Source organism: Pantherophis guttatus, chromosome 13, assembly GCF_059756535.1.
Source record: "Pantherophis guttatus breed Tessera chromosome 13, ASM5975653v1, whole genome shotgun sequence".
In the NCBI taxonomy this organism is placed as follows: domain Eukaryota; kingdom Metazoa; phylum Chordata; class Lepidosauria; order Squamata; family Colubridae; genus Pantherophis; species Pantherophis guttatus.
Genome location: NC_142075.1, coordinates 19,536,253 through 19,553,052, shown reverse-complemented (window position 1 = coordinate 19,553,052; position 16,800 = coordinate 19,536,253). Strand labels below are relative to the sequence as shown.

The window sequence follows — 16,800 nt, the reverse complement described above, 5'->3', positions numbered from 1 at the left end:
ACCCCTATCTTGGTGCGTACCCTTTGCAGTGGGGTGGGAAAAAACACTACGTAAGACTCATATTGTCTTACACTTTCTTAAGCACTTTAAGAGAAGATGAATTCAAATATTCAGTTATCTATCCACCCTTACTCAGGAGACACTCACCCCGGCTTTAACCTGCTTCTCCCTCCTTGCCAGGCGCATCGGTCTTCTGAAAGGGTTACCCACAGCAAAGACCACCCCCCTCTATTAGCGGGGTGGGGGGGTTGCTCTCTAATTGGGAGGGTTGCAAGAGGAAGCGGGGTCCTTTTCAAAACCCAGCTGCCTCTTTTAAACCCAAAGCGGTTCCTATCATCCAGCGGTTCTCAACCTGTGGGTCGGGACCCTTTTGGGGGTCGAATGATCACAGGGGTCGCCTAAGACCATCGGAAAACACATATTTTCAATGGTTTTAGGAATAATTTTATGGTTGGGGGTCACCACAACATGAGGAACTGTATTAAAGGGTTGCCGGCATTAGGAAGGTTGAGAACCACTGCTATAATCCCACCAAGGCCTAAGAACGCAATAGGTGGGGGGCGGGGGGGGGTTGTTTGTTTTTTTTAAATTTTTAATCTGCAGAGAGCAATACCAGCAACATCAAGGAGGAAAGCGAGATCTAATTAGCCAGCGACTTAAAAACTCCCCACTGGATCCTTCTGTAACTTGACACAGATCCCCCCCCCCACAAAACCTGGTGGCAGCTGTGGTGGCGGCCAAGGAGGCCCAGCAATGAATGAAGTCTGTCCCGAAAAGCAAAGGGGGTGCGGGGGGGGGGGAGAAGCTGCCAATGCCGCAGTCTTGGCTGGCCAGGAAGGGGGTTCGTGGGTGGGTGGGTAAGGGGGTGGCAGGAACCGCCAAGAGACTTTTCGCCAAGGACGTGTCACATCTGCCACCCCAACGCCAACATCTGCCGGGATGACACCCCCACCACACTCTCCAGGCAAAGAGGCAAGGAGACACCCCCTCCCCACTTTATTTACTGAATTGAATGTATTGATTTGATTGCCCTTCTCACTTGGAAGCTGGGGCTTTCCTGGGGGGAGAGAGAACTGTGTCTTTCCCCCCAAAAGCCCACCCCTCTTTCTTGATTGAAGCCCCTTCCTCTCCAATGGCTCAGGCCCAGGTCTTAAGAAGAAAAGGGGGGGGTAGATGGGGGTGTCCCTTCCAGGCTGATCCTGGCCTTTGATGGCCACTTTGGCCAAGGAACAAGAATGGGCAAAGCAGCAAAAAAAAAAGAAAAGAAAAAAAAAGGGGGGAGAGAAAGCATAGCTCTTTCTTTGAGTTGGGGGGGTCAACCCCAAATATCCCCCCACCACCACTTTAAATTAAACCCCTTCGCACCTCTGTTTCCCACGTTTGTTTTGGGGGTGGTGGGGGGGGTTTGAATTCGGGAACCCAACACGTGGCGTCACAGCGTGTTCCCGGAATCGCAGTTCTGCCCCCCCTCCCCACAACAACCCCCCCCCACCCCAAGACCGCCTTCACACGACCGCAAAGCAGCCAACGCGTGTTTCCCCCCCCCCCCGAGTCGTGGGAAGGCGGGCAAGGGAGGGGGGGCGAGTTCCAGGGAGAGCGGAGAGACCCCGGCGGGACACCCAAGGGAGTCGTCGTGGCCCGGGAAGGAAGGAAGGAAGGTCCGTCCGTTCTTCTTCCAGCACCGTCCCCGCCCGCCCGCCCGTCTCCGCCGCACTGCGGAAGGCTGGCTCGGCCGGTCTTCCCGGCGCCTCGGGCCCGGCGGGGCGCGCGAGAACAAAGCGCCTTTGTGCAGCGGCGGCGGCGGGGAGGGAAGGCAGGGAAGGCGCCCGCTCGCTCGCCCGCCCGCCCGCCGCGACGCCCACACGCCCGCCTCGACTCACGGGGCAGCCCAGGCTCATGAGGACGAAGAGCAGGAGGAGAGGACGAACCGGCGACGCGCCACACGCCGCTCACGGCACCGCCGCCGCCGCTACCGGTTCAGCAGCTGCCGGGCCCCGCCAGGAGGATCGTCTCTCTGCTCGGCGGAAGCGGCGCGGCTCCTTCGGCGGCTCCGGCCATCTAACCCGGCGGAGAGGGCGAGGGAAAAGGGGGAGGCGGGGCGAGGGGCGGGGCCGGCGGAAGGGAACGCCCACCCCACCACCACCGCCGCCGCTACCACCCCCGAGGGAGGGAGGGAGGGAGGGAAGGAGGCCACGCCCGTCTTGTTTTTTCCCCTCCCATCCCTCGCGCCTCCTCCTCCCACCCACCCCTTCCTGGCCCGCGCGCGCTACGTGGCGGTTGGGCGCGAGGCGGGTCGAACAGGGAGCGCGGGGGGGGGGAGTGAGGAAAAAGGGAGATGAGCGAGCCATCCCGCGCAGGCGCAGCGCGCCAGGAGAGGAAGAAGAAGAAGGAAATAATGTTTAAATAATGTTTAAAATAGCCTGAAATACACACGCGTAGATCTATAATGTGTACATGTATGGTATATGGAGAGAGAGAGAGATGAGAGAGAGATGAGAGACAGAGAGAGAGGTAGAGATGATAGATAAATAGAGGTAGAGAGAGGTAGAGACAGATGAGAGAGATGATATGAGAGATAGAGATAAAGAGATGAGAGAGAGAGAGATGATAGATAAATAGAGAGAGAGTTGAGAGAGGGATAGAGACAGATGAGAGAGGTAGATAGAGATGAGAGATGATAAGAGAGATGAGAGATAGAGATAAAGAGATGATAGAGAGATAGGGATAGAGAGAGGTAGAGATGAGAGAGTTAGAGAGAGATGATAGATAAATAGAGGTAGAGAGAGAGGGATAGAGACAGATGAGAGAGAGGTAGAGAGAGAGATGAGAGAGGTAGAGAAAATGAGAGAGATGATAAGAGAGATGAGAGATAGAGATAAAGAGATGATAGAGAGATAGGGATAGAGACAGATGAGAGGTAGATAGAGATGATAGAGAGATAAAGAGATGAGAGAGATAGGGATAGAGAGAGAGAGATGAGAGAGAGAGGTAGATAGAGATGAAAGAGTTAGAGAGAGATAATAGAGAGAGAGGGAGAGAGAGAGAGATGAGAGATTTATTTATTATTTATTATTAAAATTTATATGCCGCCCTTCTCCCGGAGGACTCGGGACGGCTCACAACCCATCAAGTAAAGTAAAAACAATAACAATAACAATAAATAAAGTTAAAAAATAAAATTAAAATCCACAATTAATTTAAAAACTCCCAGATCAGACAATTTGTTTAAAAAGCCATGTCTTCAGCTCTTTGCAGAAAGAACAGAGGTCAGGGGCTGTCCGGAACCCAGTGGGTAGATGATAGAGAAATAAGGATAGATAGATAAGATGTAGAGAGAGATAGAGAGAGAGAGATAGGGATACATAGATGAGAGAGAGAGAGATGATAGATAGATAGATAGATAGATAGATAGATAGATAGATAGATAGATAGATAGATATAGATAGATGATAGATAGATAGATAGATAGATAGATGATAGATAGATAGATAGATAGATAGATAGATAGATAGATAGATAGATAGATAGATAGATAGATGATAGATAGAGGTAAGTAGGTAGATTATAGAGAGATAGAGGTAGATCGATAGAGGTAGATAGGTAGAGATGATAGAGGTAGGTAGGTATACATATAGAGGTAGATAGAGATGATAGAGGTAGATAGATATAGAGGTAGATGTAGATACGTGCATATATAATATATATGTGTGTCTGTATATATTTATATGTGTATATCAAGTACCCTGTGACAGACACACACACATATGTACACAAACACATGTATGTGCTTATAGCATATATAAGCACATGCATGTGCATATAATGTATATAATTCCATAAGATAAAATAGCCCATAACACACACACATATGTACACATACATATATGTGTATGGACGTGCACATATAGATAAATACTCCTTAAAAACTCATAAATGCCCAGTTTTGGCACCTAGTACCCACAAGTTTCTCTATCCTTCTGCAAGATCTCTTGAGTGCTGAATGAATGAATATGGAATGTGTTAGTGTGCTTACACTTCAAGAAGATTGTTCAAAAAAGTACCTTGTACAATTTGTGTATGTGGAGGTGTATACTAGATTTCTAATATTTCCATAAATGTAGAAGATACACTCAGCCGATAGGGCTGTATTTATTTATGTGTATGTATTTGTATATCTTGATATATCTGCCTCTCCCCCTCTCCCTCTCCCTCTCTCTCTCTCTCTCTCTCTCTCTCTCTCTCTCTCTCTCTCTCTCCCCCTCCAGCTTGGAGAAAGCTGGACCAAATTGTGCAAAACGTTACTCCACACTGTTCAGTTGGATTTCCTTATTTATTAGACTTCTTGTCTGGTTGGTAACTACAATTCCTTGGGTGGTGCATCAGATCAGTGCACCTGGCTGCCAGGGTGGCATTTATTTCTGCGTAAACAAGTTTACGATTGCGGGGTGCAGCTCTCATCTTCACCGCACCTTTGCCATTCATAATCCTACCCGCTGTTGCCCAGTGACTCAAAAACCGGCTGCATTTAGCCAGGCTTATTGGGGTTAGCGCAAATAGGGCTGTAATCTAAAGAAATCTTTTAAACAAACCCTCGTGTCTGAAAGAACTGCAGGTATCCTCTCCTCTTGTTTTATTTTTCTCCTTTATTCTGCTTTTCTTTCTCTCCCTGTTTTTACAAATGGCACCTCTTGAGAGCTGTTGGATGGTACTCCAGATAGAAAATGGGTGCAATGCAATCTTTCACACGGTTTTAATTCAGTTTTCTGTGTGATTCCATGATAATGCTGCGTCACTCATGGAGGAGGAAAAAAAAGTCACTTGGAAGGACAGGACATGCTTTGCGTGCAAGTCCAAGGTTTAACTGTTTTGTTAAACATGAACTATTTTGACTGAGCTGGAAAAACTCCAGGTTGAAACAGAACAATTGCCAGGTGAGGTAGAAAAACAGCTCCTGATCTCCCTGAGGTGATGATCTTGCTGGTACTAGGTGCCAAAACAGGGTATTTATGAGTTTTTATCTTTTCTAACCATCCCCTGCTCCCAAACAAGAGTTAAACTTCATGTGGGGTCATATTATGCAACCAACCCAACCTTGTATCACCTATTAAGCCAAACCTAAATATAACCACAACATTAAATATAAAGAAGGCTAAACTAATGACAACAGGTAGAACAACCCACCTTAAAACTGACAGTGGGTATCTTCTGCCTTTTAGCATCAGCCATCAACAGTACAGGAAGAAGCAGTCAAGAAATACACCACAGACCAGCACTTGATAAAACAGCCATAAAGATCTTGGAAAAGATAGTCAGGTGCCACGATGTGTCTTTATTACAGAGATAAGAAGCTGGCAAGCCATGTCCCAAAGGTTCTAAGACGCTGAGCTTGTCGATCACAAAGGTTGGCAGTTCGGCGGTTTGAATCCCTAGTACAGGTCTCCTGCGTGAGCAGGATGACCTCCAAGGTCCCTTCCAACTTTGTTATTGTTACTGTTCCTTTTTCAAAAGGCAACTGGACTTTCCTTGTTTTTCCTTGAAGACATTCCACTTCTCATCCAAGAAGCTTCTTGGGTTCTGTTCAATTCTGAAGGAGCTTCTTGGATGAGAAGCAAAACATCTTCAAGGAAAAAACAAACAAACCATGACCTGGATGATTGAGAATCTCCATAGACAAACCATGGTGTTCTCTGTGATACTGTATGGAAATGAAAGCTGGATTTTGAAGAAGCAAGATAAGAGCATGGATGGCTTTGAACTTTTAGTGTTGGAAAAGAATACATGAGACTACATGAACAACTGAGGAAACAAACTAATGGATCTTCAAAGAAATCAATCTAGAGTTCTTACTCAACGCACGAATGACCATATATTTTCCTACATACCATGGAAAGACCTAGTTCTTTGGATAAGGCTCTAATGCTGGGAAAGTTAGAAGGAAAGAGAAGATGATGACCAGTAGCAATGTCGTATAGACTCAGTTGCCGTAGCAGTGAGTGATATTGATGGAAGAACTGAAGGACGATCGTGGAGAAAATCTAACTATTTGATCGTCAAACGTCGTTGTTGTTGTTATTATTGTGCTAAAACATTTGTTATCTAATCAAGGACGGTCATAACGCTTTTGGGAAACATCAAATCAAGAGCAGCGAAGGCAGGCTTTACAACCAATGACAGTTCCAATCCATTAAAATCAAAGCTTCGGGTCAGGGAACAGAAATGAAACAATCCAATACCTGGCAAGGCCAAATTAAATTGGCACAAAAAGATCTCTCTGGATATTAATAGAACCACATCAGGGAAGGGACCAGACAGATGTTCCAAAGCAGGTGATTTCATAATTTTAACCAATCACAGAGAAAGTCATCTTATTCCGTCCTGCTGGCTAAACTTCAGACCACGGAATACAAAAGAAAATCCATGAATTTCAGAGGTCGTATACACAGTTTGTGTTAAACTACAGTTTTCTCACCTTGATTGGTTAATTAAACCACGGTTGTCCATGTCCACAAATTAGATTTGTCACAAACATGGTTTATGATAAGATATGATAAGATAGGCATTATACAACACACTAAGCCAGGAGTCAGCAACCTGCGGCTCTGGAGCCGCATGTGGCTCTTTCATCCCTCTGCTGCGGCTCCCTGTTGCCGTTCGGCACCACAATTTTGAGAGGAGCTTCCAGTTGGGGGGAGGGGGGGAAGCAGGGCATGCCAGGAAGAGACTCTATGGCAAGGGGTGGATTTTCAGGTCAGCCCACAATTGATAGGGTTAGGATTGTTAGAGGAAAAAGGACGCCACGCTAGGAGGAGACTCTATGGTGGGGGAACCGGACTTCCAGTCAGCTCCAGAATTGAGTGGGGGGCTTCCGGTTAGGACCTTTGTGGCTCTTTGAATGTTTAAGGTTGCCGACCCTGCACTAAGCTCACACTAATAAATAAACAACAATAGTTGAGGGCAGCGTTTTCCAACTTCACCAACTTTAAACGTGTGGACCTCGACTCCCAAAATTGGTACTGGGGAATCCTGGGAGTTGAAGTCCACGCATATTACAGTTACAAACGATGCTTGAAAAATACTGCAGTAGGTCATCCTGCATTACTCACAACAGCTGAAATCACCTCATCTGGGATAATCTGGATGAAAGGAAATTAGAAGCCAACCGATAAAGAGGCAAACCATTTCGTCATAAAAACAGTTAGTTCTCCATGCCACCAATCCGATTGAAAAAGGCAGGAAAAACAACTGCACCGAATGCTGGATGTGTTATCAATCAATCAGTTGGCTCAGCATTTTGGGCTGGATTGAGTTTAAACTTGGTATCCTTTGAGTATGAACTGTTTTTGCAACTCTCGAGCAACTCTTAGCTTCCTAGCAAATTGAAGCACTGGATCAGCTCTCCAGGAAAAAAAAAAACTGTTTCTTAACCACTAGCTCAAGTGAAGATCCCAGTTCAAAGCTATTGCAGAAAGTTAACAGGTAAAAGAAAATGATAGGGCGATAAAGATGGTCAGATTGTCAGAGGTGTGTCCATATTTTCCGCAAAACCCCTGTTGGATTAGATTAGGAAAATTCCAAAGTTTCCAGCAATGAATAACAGAAATCTATAGGCTATATTTAATTTAAAGACAGGTGGACCGAAGGCAGAGACAAGTGGAATGAGCCTGATTTTTTTAAAAAAAAATTTGATCCTGCCTTTATTGTTTTTATAAATAGTTCAAGGTAGTGACCATCTTTAATACTCTTTCCTCCTCTTATTTTCCCCACAACAACAACAACAACAACCCTGTGAAGTGAATTGAGCTGAGAGTGAACGACTGGCCTAAAATTACCCAGCCGGCTTTCATGCCTAAGGAAGGACTAGAACTCTCAGTCTCCTGGTAAATGGCCCAAAGCCACCCAGCCTGCTTTTGTGTCTAATGCTGGACTAGAACCCAACATCTCTTAGTAATTTGACCAAAACCCACGCAGCCGGCTCTCATGCATGAGGCAGGACTAGAACTCTCAGTCGCCTGGTGATTGGCCCAAGGACACCCAGCTATCTTTCATGGCTAAGGTGGAACGAGAACTAGCCTGATGCCTTAGCCTTTAGACCAAACTGATGTCAAAGATTTGATAGTATTTAATAGTTACAGCTACTTAGAAATGCAATGAGGAGAGTCCAAAAGTGTTGCCCCCAAAGCACATTTTGTCACTTTTCTTGATTATTCCATTGATTTAAGGGATATTTAGAATGGAAGCCAATGAGTTTAATGACTGGCTTTTCCTGTACAACCTGTAGCGTTTATTCAAGTTTTTTTTCCAGGTGACTCATGTTTTCCCTCTCTCCCACGGTACACACTTTTGTTGACCCTAATGCTCCATTAACCCTGTTCACCTCCTTGGTCTCCCAGCCTGTCAACACTTTCTCTATAGGGCACTTTCTGCAGAGCAACCTTTTGCACAATCCTAAAGTAGAACGAAGAAGTAGTATAAGAAGCAAAGAAAACAGCTTTTCCTCAACTTCTGAGAGGTGTCATTTGCTGTACCCATCTGGACCTACTGTATTTTGCTTCATTGCTCCATCTTCTGTGGCCCACAGTAAACATTGCAAGGTCTACAAGACTTTGCTACATGACTTTATCCAATGTGAACTGCTTTTCTCTCTGAAAAGAAATAAGGGACCTACAATCCTAAGTAGAGAATACATCTGTAGAATCCCAGAATTGTACATTTGGAAGGATCGGCTGGTTCAATCCTTCGCCAATGCACAGGAAAATTAATTAAGCTGCCCTCCAGAAGTTGCTGTGCTGTGAACCGGCATGCTTTCGACCCAAACCTTTATTAGGTTCACACAAAACTCATCATGCGGCTGGTTGACTTGCAGCTTTGTGGGACGGAGAAACGTCGCCATTGACTGCAGCTTAGTCAATTGAGTATGGTTACGAAATAAGGACTCAACTTGCTGTGCCCTCCCAGAAGAACGAAACAACCATGCAGAAGGAATGTGATAAGTAGAATGAAAGCACAATAGCTCTCATGTAGGAACCAGCAAGTAGTACTGTACTCCGAGACTGACTGTGGTTGAGATTGAGGTAATACCTAAATGGAATCACTGGGACTGAATTAATTTGTTGTTGTTCAGTCACTAAGTCATGTCCGACTCTTCATGGCTCCATGGACCACAGCGCACTAGGTCCTCCTGTCCTTCTCTATCTCCCAGCATTTGCCCAAATTTATGTTCATTGCGTTGATGACACTATCTAGCCATCTCCTCCTCTGCTGTCCCCATCTCTGTTTGCCTTCCATGTTTCCCAACATGAGGGACTTTTCCAAGTGAGTCCTCTCTTCTCATTTGGTGGCCAAAGAATTTGAGCTTCAGCTTCAGGATCTGTCCTTCCAAAGGACAGGCAGAGTTGATTTCCTTTAGGATCGATTGATTGGATCTCCTTTCAGTCCAAAGGACTCTCAAGAGTCTTCTCCAGCACCACTGGATTCATAACATGACCTTAATTTGGTTAGTTAATACATTAATCCATTATCTGAGTTTGCAGACTACTGATGCATTCCCTTTGGTCAGTTGGTCACTAGGGAGGTACAAGAACAACATATTCTCCAGCCATGAGAATTTCCTCCCAATTCTTTTTTTCCCGGGAGACATTTCCAAAGCTAAATTCTTTTCGTCAGATTGAATGAGAATTGGTAGGAAAAGAAAGCCCTACTTATTCTTCTTCTTTCATTTGCCCATCATCAATGGCTTCTCAAATGTCCACTAAAATTGAGAAGATTGCATGCTTGGAGATTTTCAGTTACGTGCAGCGTTGATACTATTGTATGTTCCATCGCTGCCTAAGAAACCCTCTTTGCAAGAATCCGAGGTCATTCAGATTAAAAAAAAAAAAAACTAGGGAGCCTTGCATTAGTAGTCCCCTGAAGTCTATGGTGGAAACATTTCTGGCAGGAATCCGCTATCGTGTTCCAGGTCTCCCACATTGTTGAACTTCTTCACCAGTAAAGAAAAACACGGCCCAATCTTTCCTCCCCCTTCAAACAACAGGGGCCATAATCAGGTTGTCTAGTAGGTTTTTCTCAATGGAGGGGACTCACTTATTTGGATAAGTTGCCAAGGACAATTAGAGCTTTGTGGTTGTTTAAATGTGTGTGTGTCCAAAAGGAGAGATGAACGATATAGAAGTAGCATCCATTGTGGACACATTTCAACTTGTGTGTTTTGCACGTAATGTGAAAGAAGACCTACCAGGTCATTACTTAATACTCTTCTCAAGATGCAATCCAAACATTTGGTTTTTATGAAGTATGTTTCATTCGACCTGGGTGTCAATTACTTCAGAGTAAACATATTCAGGATGATCTTATTAATCTTCGGCAATTTTTCCCTCTCATGGTGCAAACACGTCGACCAACTAGCAAAACAGGTTGCATATAGAGATTTATAGTAGATTCAACCATGTGAGCTGCAGTGTCATTTTTCTCACGCAAAAATTGATTGAAACCCAAGGTCACAATGAAGAAAATCCAGACCTGACCAGAGACTTATGACATATTATTGGTAACAACATATAAACCCTTTCCAGAGCAGGAAACATGTTACATTTTTTCCCCCTCCTGTGAACATTTGCGATAAGGATGAGAAGTTTTGGCAACGACCGCACTATAATAAGCAAATTATCTCCCAAACGCTGTTTAATTTCCTGCCGTTTGCAACCTGTCCAGCCGGTTTCCAACAAGCAAAGTCAATGGGGGAAAAGGCAAATTTGCTTAACAATTCCAGTGATCCACTTAACAAATGTGACCCCAAAAAATAATAAAATCAAGCACGATTCACTTTACTGCTTGCTTTACTGCTTGCTTAGCAACATAAATTCTAGTCCTAATTATGGTTATAAATCAAGGACTACCTGGATGGCTCCTGTCTCTCTTATTTGAGGCTCCAGACAACCTGTGAAGGCTCAGCTGAATCATCTACCTTACCAGGTACAAGAAAACTCAAAGCTGTGAAAATAAGTTCCTTGCTCAGCCTTCTTCATCACTACCACACCTTTTCTCCGTGGATTCAACATTCACAGGCAAACTGCTTCCTTACCCCCCCAAAGAACTCAGTTTTCAGCATTCCCGCTGTTTGCACCGGTGCTCGGGAGAAATTTATGGTAGCCCACCTGAGCTTGATATTAAAACACAGGTAGGGAGGGAGAGTTTCTCGTACTAAAGATGTTTAACGGCAACAAAATCCAGTCCCTTATCTGGAGTTTTATGGCAGCAATATCTGTCTCACATTATTGGGAAAGAAACATACTTCCTTCTAGGTAAAAGACGTAACATTAACTGCAGTTTAATTACCACTGGATTGAACTACCCAGATAAAATTCATTCTCATGAAGTTATGGCTTGAGAAGGGAATTGCTGTAGCTTTCAGGCCAAAGGCCCATTTCGAAATCCTCTAGAAACTGGATTTCAGAGCCTCAAGGAAAGATCCGTATAAAATGCCCTTGCTATCTGCAACGCAAGCATTCCATTTACGGAGACAGATGTACTGTAGGTGCTTTATTAGGTAATTCTCTTTGTTCCTACCCACTTGCTGCTTGGAAATGTAGAGGCTTTTTAAAGCAGAAAGAAAAGGCACCAATAGATTTAGTTACCGGGCATCAATTACACTTTTAAGCATTTCTTACAGAACTTAACGATACTCGTAAACCAGCCTACAGTAAGCCCTGAAGGAAATCCGTTGCAGATCTGTGATAGGGAAGTTGCTCTCCCACGATTGGCTTTAAGTAAAACCAGGAAACTCAAGTCAAATTGTTAGGACTGTGCAAAACCAATATTTATATTTATATTTATAGAGTAGCATATTATGTTACAAGAAAAGACTAAACTTCCAAACCTGAAGGCAGGACAAGAAGCAATAGTCATTGGCCCCCACGGAGAGGGTTCGCAACTTGGGTGTCCTCCTGGACTCATGGCTGTCTTTAGAAGAGCACATGACAGCCGTGGCCAGGGGGACTTTTTATCAGGTCCGCCTGATTCGCCAGTTGCGTCCCTTTCTGGATCGGGACTCATTAAATATGGTCACTCATGCTCTCGTTACTTCCCGCCTGGACTACTGCAATGCTCTCTACATGGGGCTCCCCTTGAGGAGCACCCGGAGGCTCCAGCTGGTCCAGAATGAGGCTGCGTGGGTGGTTATGGGAGTGACGTGGCGCTCCCATGTGACCCCCCCTCCTGCGTGAGCTGCACTGGCTCCCGGTGGTCTTCCGGGTGCGCTTCAAGGTTTTGGTTACCACCTTTAGAGTGCTCCATGGCATCGGACCGGGGTATTTACGAGACCGCCTTCTGCTACCAATAGCCTCTCACCGACCAGTACGCTCCCATAGAGAGGGGCTCCTCAGGGTGCCGTCGGCCAAACAGTGTCGACTGGCGGCCCCCAGGGGGAGAGCCTTCTCTGTGGGGGCACCCACCATCTGGAACGAGCTCCCCCCAGAGATACGGAGGATCCCGGACCTGCGCACGTTTTGTCGTGCTCTCAAAACTTTTTTATTTCAGCAGGCTGGCCTGGCCTAACTCTCCTCTTTTAAATTTTTAATTCGTGATTTTATAAATTGGCTGTTTTAATCTGTGTTTCGGCCAAAATATTTAATAATTTTAAGGGATTTTTAATATTTGTATTATCTGTATTTTATCTTGGCCGTTCACCGCCCTGAGTCCTTCGGGAGTAGGGCGGTATAGAAATTTGATTAATAAATAAATAAATAATAATAAGTAATAGATGGAAACTAATCAAGGCGAAAACCAACGTCTTGAAAACCAACAATATGGTATAGGGTTTCTTGCTTGAGAAGGAGATTGGACCAGAAGACCTCCAAGGTCCCTTCCAACTCTGTTATTCTGTTAAACCCTTTCCCTTTTGAGGTACATCTCTTTTTAGAAAATAAGGAGAGAAGGTACAATAAATCCAGAACCTAGAACAAGGTTTTCAGAGTGATCAATATTGACTTCCAAGGGTTCATGGGCCTATTTAAGGCCCATGTGTTGTTGTTGTTGTTGTTGTTCTTATTCATATTACTAGTTGTTAAAGTATATTATTCAATTAATTTCATATCATAAATGCTTGGAGGTTGATGAACAATTTGAAACTTCTTGAAAAGGTCGATCAGTTGAAGAGTTTGGGGATCTCTGATCTAGAATGTCCTCATTTCTCCACTGTTCCACTTGTTTCTGCCCCCCTTGTGCCCTTCAACCCTTCTTCTGTGGAGAACAGACCATGCTTGTTCCAATGTCTATTGAGATTCTCAATCATCCAGGTCATAGTTGTCCCAAAGGCAACTGGACTTTCTTGGGATAGTTTTTTTTTTTTTCCCCTTTGAAAACATTCCACTTTTTCAGTTCTTGGATGAGAAACGAAACGTTTTCAAAGAAAAACCAAGAAAATCCAATTTACCTTTTTTGGAAAAAAATACATTTGGAACATGCTTTTTCCAATGTTTTCTTGGATTCTGCTGGCCACTTTCTGAGTGCAAGGCATTGCCATCGAAGCAGACTCTCTTGTTCCTCCTGTAGGTTCCAAAGAAATGAAGGTCTTTATTCCTAGTGTGTTACCATATCACATGTCAACCTTTATGACAGCTTAATTTAAGTCACCCTGCCTGCACGGAATGGGATGTCCCATCTCTGATTGCTGCTTCACAGCCCAGCTTTGATTTCAGTTGCCATCAACTGAAAAGACAAAGTTTGGATGTTGACCTGAATCCCTCAGGTGCCTGATACTGGATTTATTTTTTGCACCGAGCAAAGTCCTAACTGCAGCTTATCATAAATATGTAATTTTCAATAGTTCCACCACAGGATTCATCTGGGTGGAGATCATAGTGCATCAGGAAGCCAAGGATATTCCCTCCTCCCCTCAAATGCTTTTGTTGACATCTTTATTATTTTTATGATTTTATCACAATGGATCATCTCGATCATCTTTGTTCATTGACATTGCTTCCCTTCCCTGCGTCTGTCTGTATCGCTTCACGTATTAATTTTCTGCACTCAAGGAAGTACAGGTTGTTCTGCCATCTCTGAGCCCCTCATTCTGTTGCAAAGGATAATTTGATTTGGACTTCAGATATGAGCATTGCAAACAAGAGATGGAGAATTCCTGTAAACATTTCCCTGCATATTTTCAGGAAATGCAGCGGGGGAGACCGAGAGAATTAAAATAATTCAAGGCTTGATGTTCTGCCTCTCTCAAAGCAATGAGAAAGCAAATCAAAGTCATAAGAAATCATTCAGCCATCATCCTGTTCTTTGTACTAATCTTAGAGTGACTTTTAGTCTGATAATGACTGTCCAATGTAAGTTGGGGTTCTTGCTTGGGGTATTTTATTTTATAAAGGTGCAGTAAACAAATTTGAGGTGGTGACATTTAGTGGCTATCGTTTAATATAATTAAACAGAATCTCCTGGGATTTGGAGAATAGTCAGCTATTCCTTGCTGGAGGTGGCAAGATCAAGAGAGGTTGGGCTGATTACATTCATGTTTTCTGAAGCACCAAGCTGGTTATGGTTGAAGAAGAGAAGACATTGGAGCTCATGCTCTACTGTGCCAGGAATAAATTTCCCTGTTGAAGAGCAGAATACCTGCAAAGAGCCATCAACAGAAGACAAGCAAGAGGAACACAATTGAGGTTGAATCAATAGGTGCACTGTAGCAATGGATATCATAATGCTCTTAGGAAGTGCTTCTGTTCTCTTCTTGAGGTGGTGTCTGTTCACTTGAGTGGAGAACATCACTTATTAGAGAAGTTTCAGTTTCTCATTTTGGGGGGCTGGGAGTGGGGGGTGAGGACAATATAGCCTGTGTAGGAATAAAAATATGGCTTATTTATTTATTTATTTATTTATTTATTTATTTATTTATTTATTTATTGGTTCGATTTATATGCCGCCCTTCTCTGGAGACTCAGGGCTGCTTACAATGCGTTAAGCAATAACCTTCATACTTTTGTATATATCTGCTTAGTAGGGCTTTCGGCCCCCACCTAAGCGTTGTTCTTTTTTATACAAAGTCAGCTTATTGCCCCCACAATCCGGGCCCTCATTTTACCTACCTCGAAAGGATGGAAGGCTGAGTCAACCTTGAGCCTGGTGAGATTTGAACTTGCAGTAATTGCAGGCAGCTGGTGCTACTTAACAGCACTTTAGTCTGCTGCGCCACCAAGGCTCTTACAAGGCTCTTATGCAAGCTTGTGAGCAATGCCAAATTGAAGAAAGGCATTGAGGGGCCACCACTGCTCCCCCAAAATCAGGAGAAAAATGATGATGATTATGATGATCAGGAGGAGGAGGAGGAGGAGGAGGAAGAGAAGGAGGAGGAGGAGAAGAAGAAGGAGAAGGAGAAGGAGAAGGAGAAGGAGAGGGAGAAGAAGAAGAAGAAGAAGAAGAAGAAGAAGAAGAAGAAGAAGAAGAAGAAGAAGAAGAAGAAGAAGAAGAAGAAGAAGAAGAAGAAGAAGAAGAAGAAGAAGAAGAAGAAGAAGAAACAACTTTGTTTAGAACTTCTGACATTGCTCTGCACTAAGCATTGGCTTAGCAGGTGACATAACCTCAGATCTTGTGGCTTATAAACCACGTTTTACAGCTTAGCCTGCGCTAACCAAGCCAGCTGCAGCACAAACCAGTAAAGCATACTTAACCAAATCGCTCTTTAACGCACAGGGAAAGCTATCCAGAGGACATTACACATCCCTATAAAAAGTCCAAGAGGTATTAAGTCCATTTTCAGCAAAAAGGCCATTTTCTGCTTTCAACAGAAGGCGAGACTAAATACCGCTTAACAGAAGCAGCAGCAAAAAAAAGCTTGCAAATAATAATAAAAAAAGACCAGCTATTTTACTCCGCAATTTTGTCTCTGGAAGCTTTTCAAGGCACCGACGCTGATCATTCTGTCATCTGTAACATTGCCTTCAAAGTTATCTATCATCACAAGGCATCTGTGTGACACTGGAACAAACAGGCTTCGGATTCTAACCAGAGTCCTTTTTCCTCATTGTATCTCGCAAACAAAAGCCTTCATATATTTGTCTGGAGGCAAACAAGCTTCTTTTTGCCTACCCCATTAATAATGGCGGGGGAGACAACTTTCCTTTCATTTGCCAATAGTTAACGGTTGGCATAGCCTAAGACATGGTTTTTTTCTTCCCTCTCTCTATTTTTAAATAGTGGCTTTGAAAGGAAATGGGTACCCGGGTGTTTTAACTGTGAAGAAGATTGACGGAACTTAAGAGTGTCCCTTTCAAGTCTATTTTGAGGATAAAGGACCACAAGAACCAGCCCTTGGAGGGATCCAACGCGAATGAGCTCCTGGACAGAAAATGAGCCTGAGACTTCCTGATCATAAGTCTCCCTTCCCCCTTCGGCTCTTTTTAAATAGCATTTCATTATGATACCTGGAGATTCAGCATCTGCTACGATGACGCAAGTGTATAATGTCTTCTCTGGCAACGCATAACTATAACTCCAGCCTATTTCCTTTTCTTTAGCCCAGTTGGGGTTCGAGCAGGACAGAAAGCCAAGGAGATTTACTTACCCCTCTTGTAAATGGGCAGGACTTGCTTGGATCCCATGGTTGTGTGTCTTAGAGCTTGCAAATAAATGACCCCAGATTGAAACTTTTAGGACCAAATCTCCCCACAGAGCATAGGAAAAGGTCAGCCAGAAGATGGCTGATCAGAAATAACCCATCCAGAGAGAGAGAGAGAGACAGACAGACAGGAAAGTTCAAGGGGTGAAATAGATGCCCAGTTCTATATCAGCACAATTCATTGT

General features: G+C 44.1%; 1 protein-coding gene across 3 annotated transcripts in view; it reads right to left on the bottom strand.

Moving 5' to 3' along the window:
* MAPK6 (mitogen-activated protein kinase 6) overlaps window positions 1–16,800 on the bottom strand; it is a 30,441-nt gene extending 13,641 nt beyond the window's left edge. The window contains exon 1 of one of the 3 annotated variants that reach the window (XM_034432667.3): window positions 16,562–16,800. The gene's annotated coding sequence lies outside the window, so the exon portion shown is untranslated. Of the gene's footprint in view, window positions 1–1,880; window positions 2,070–16,561 lie in introns of those variants that run through there. The other 2 variants (XM_034432665.3, XM_034432669.3) reach the window with 2 other exon arrangements.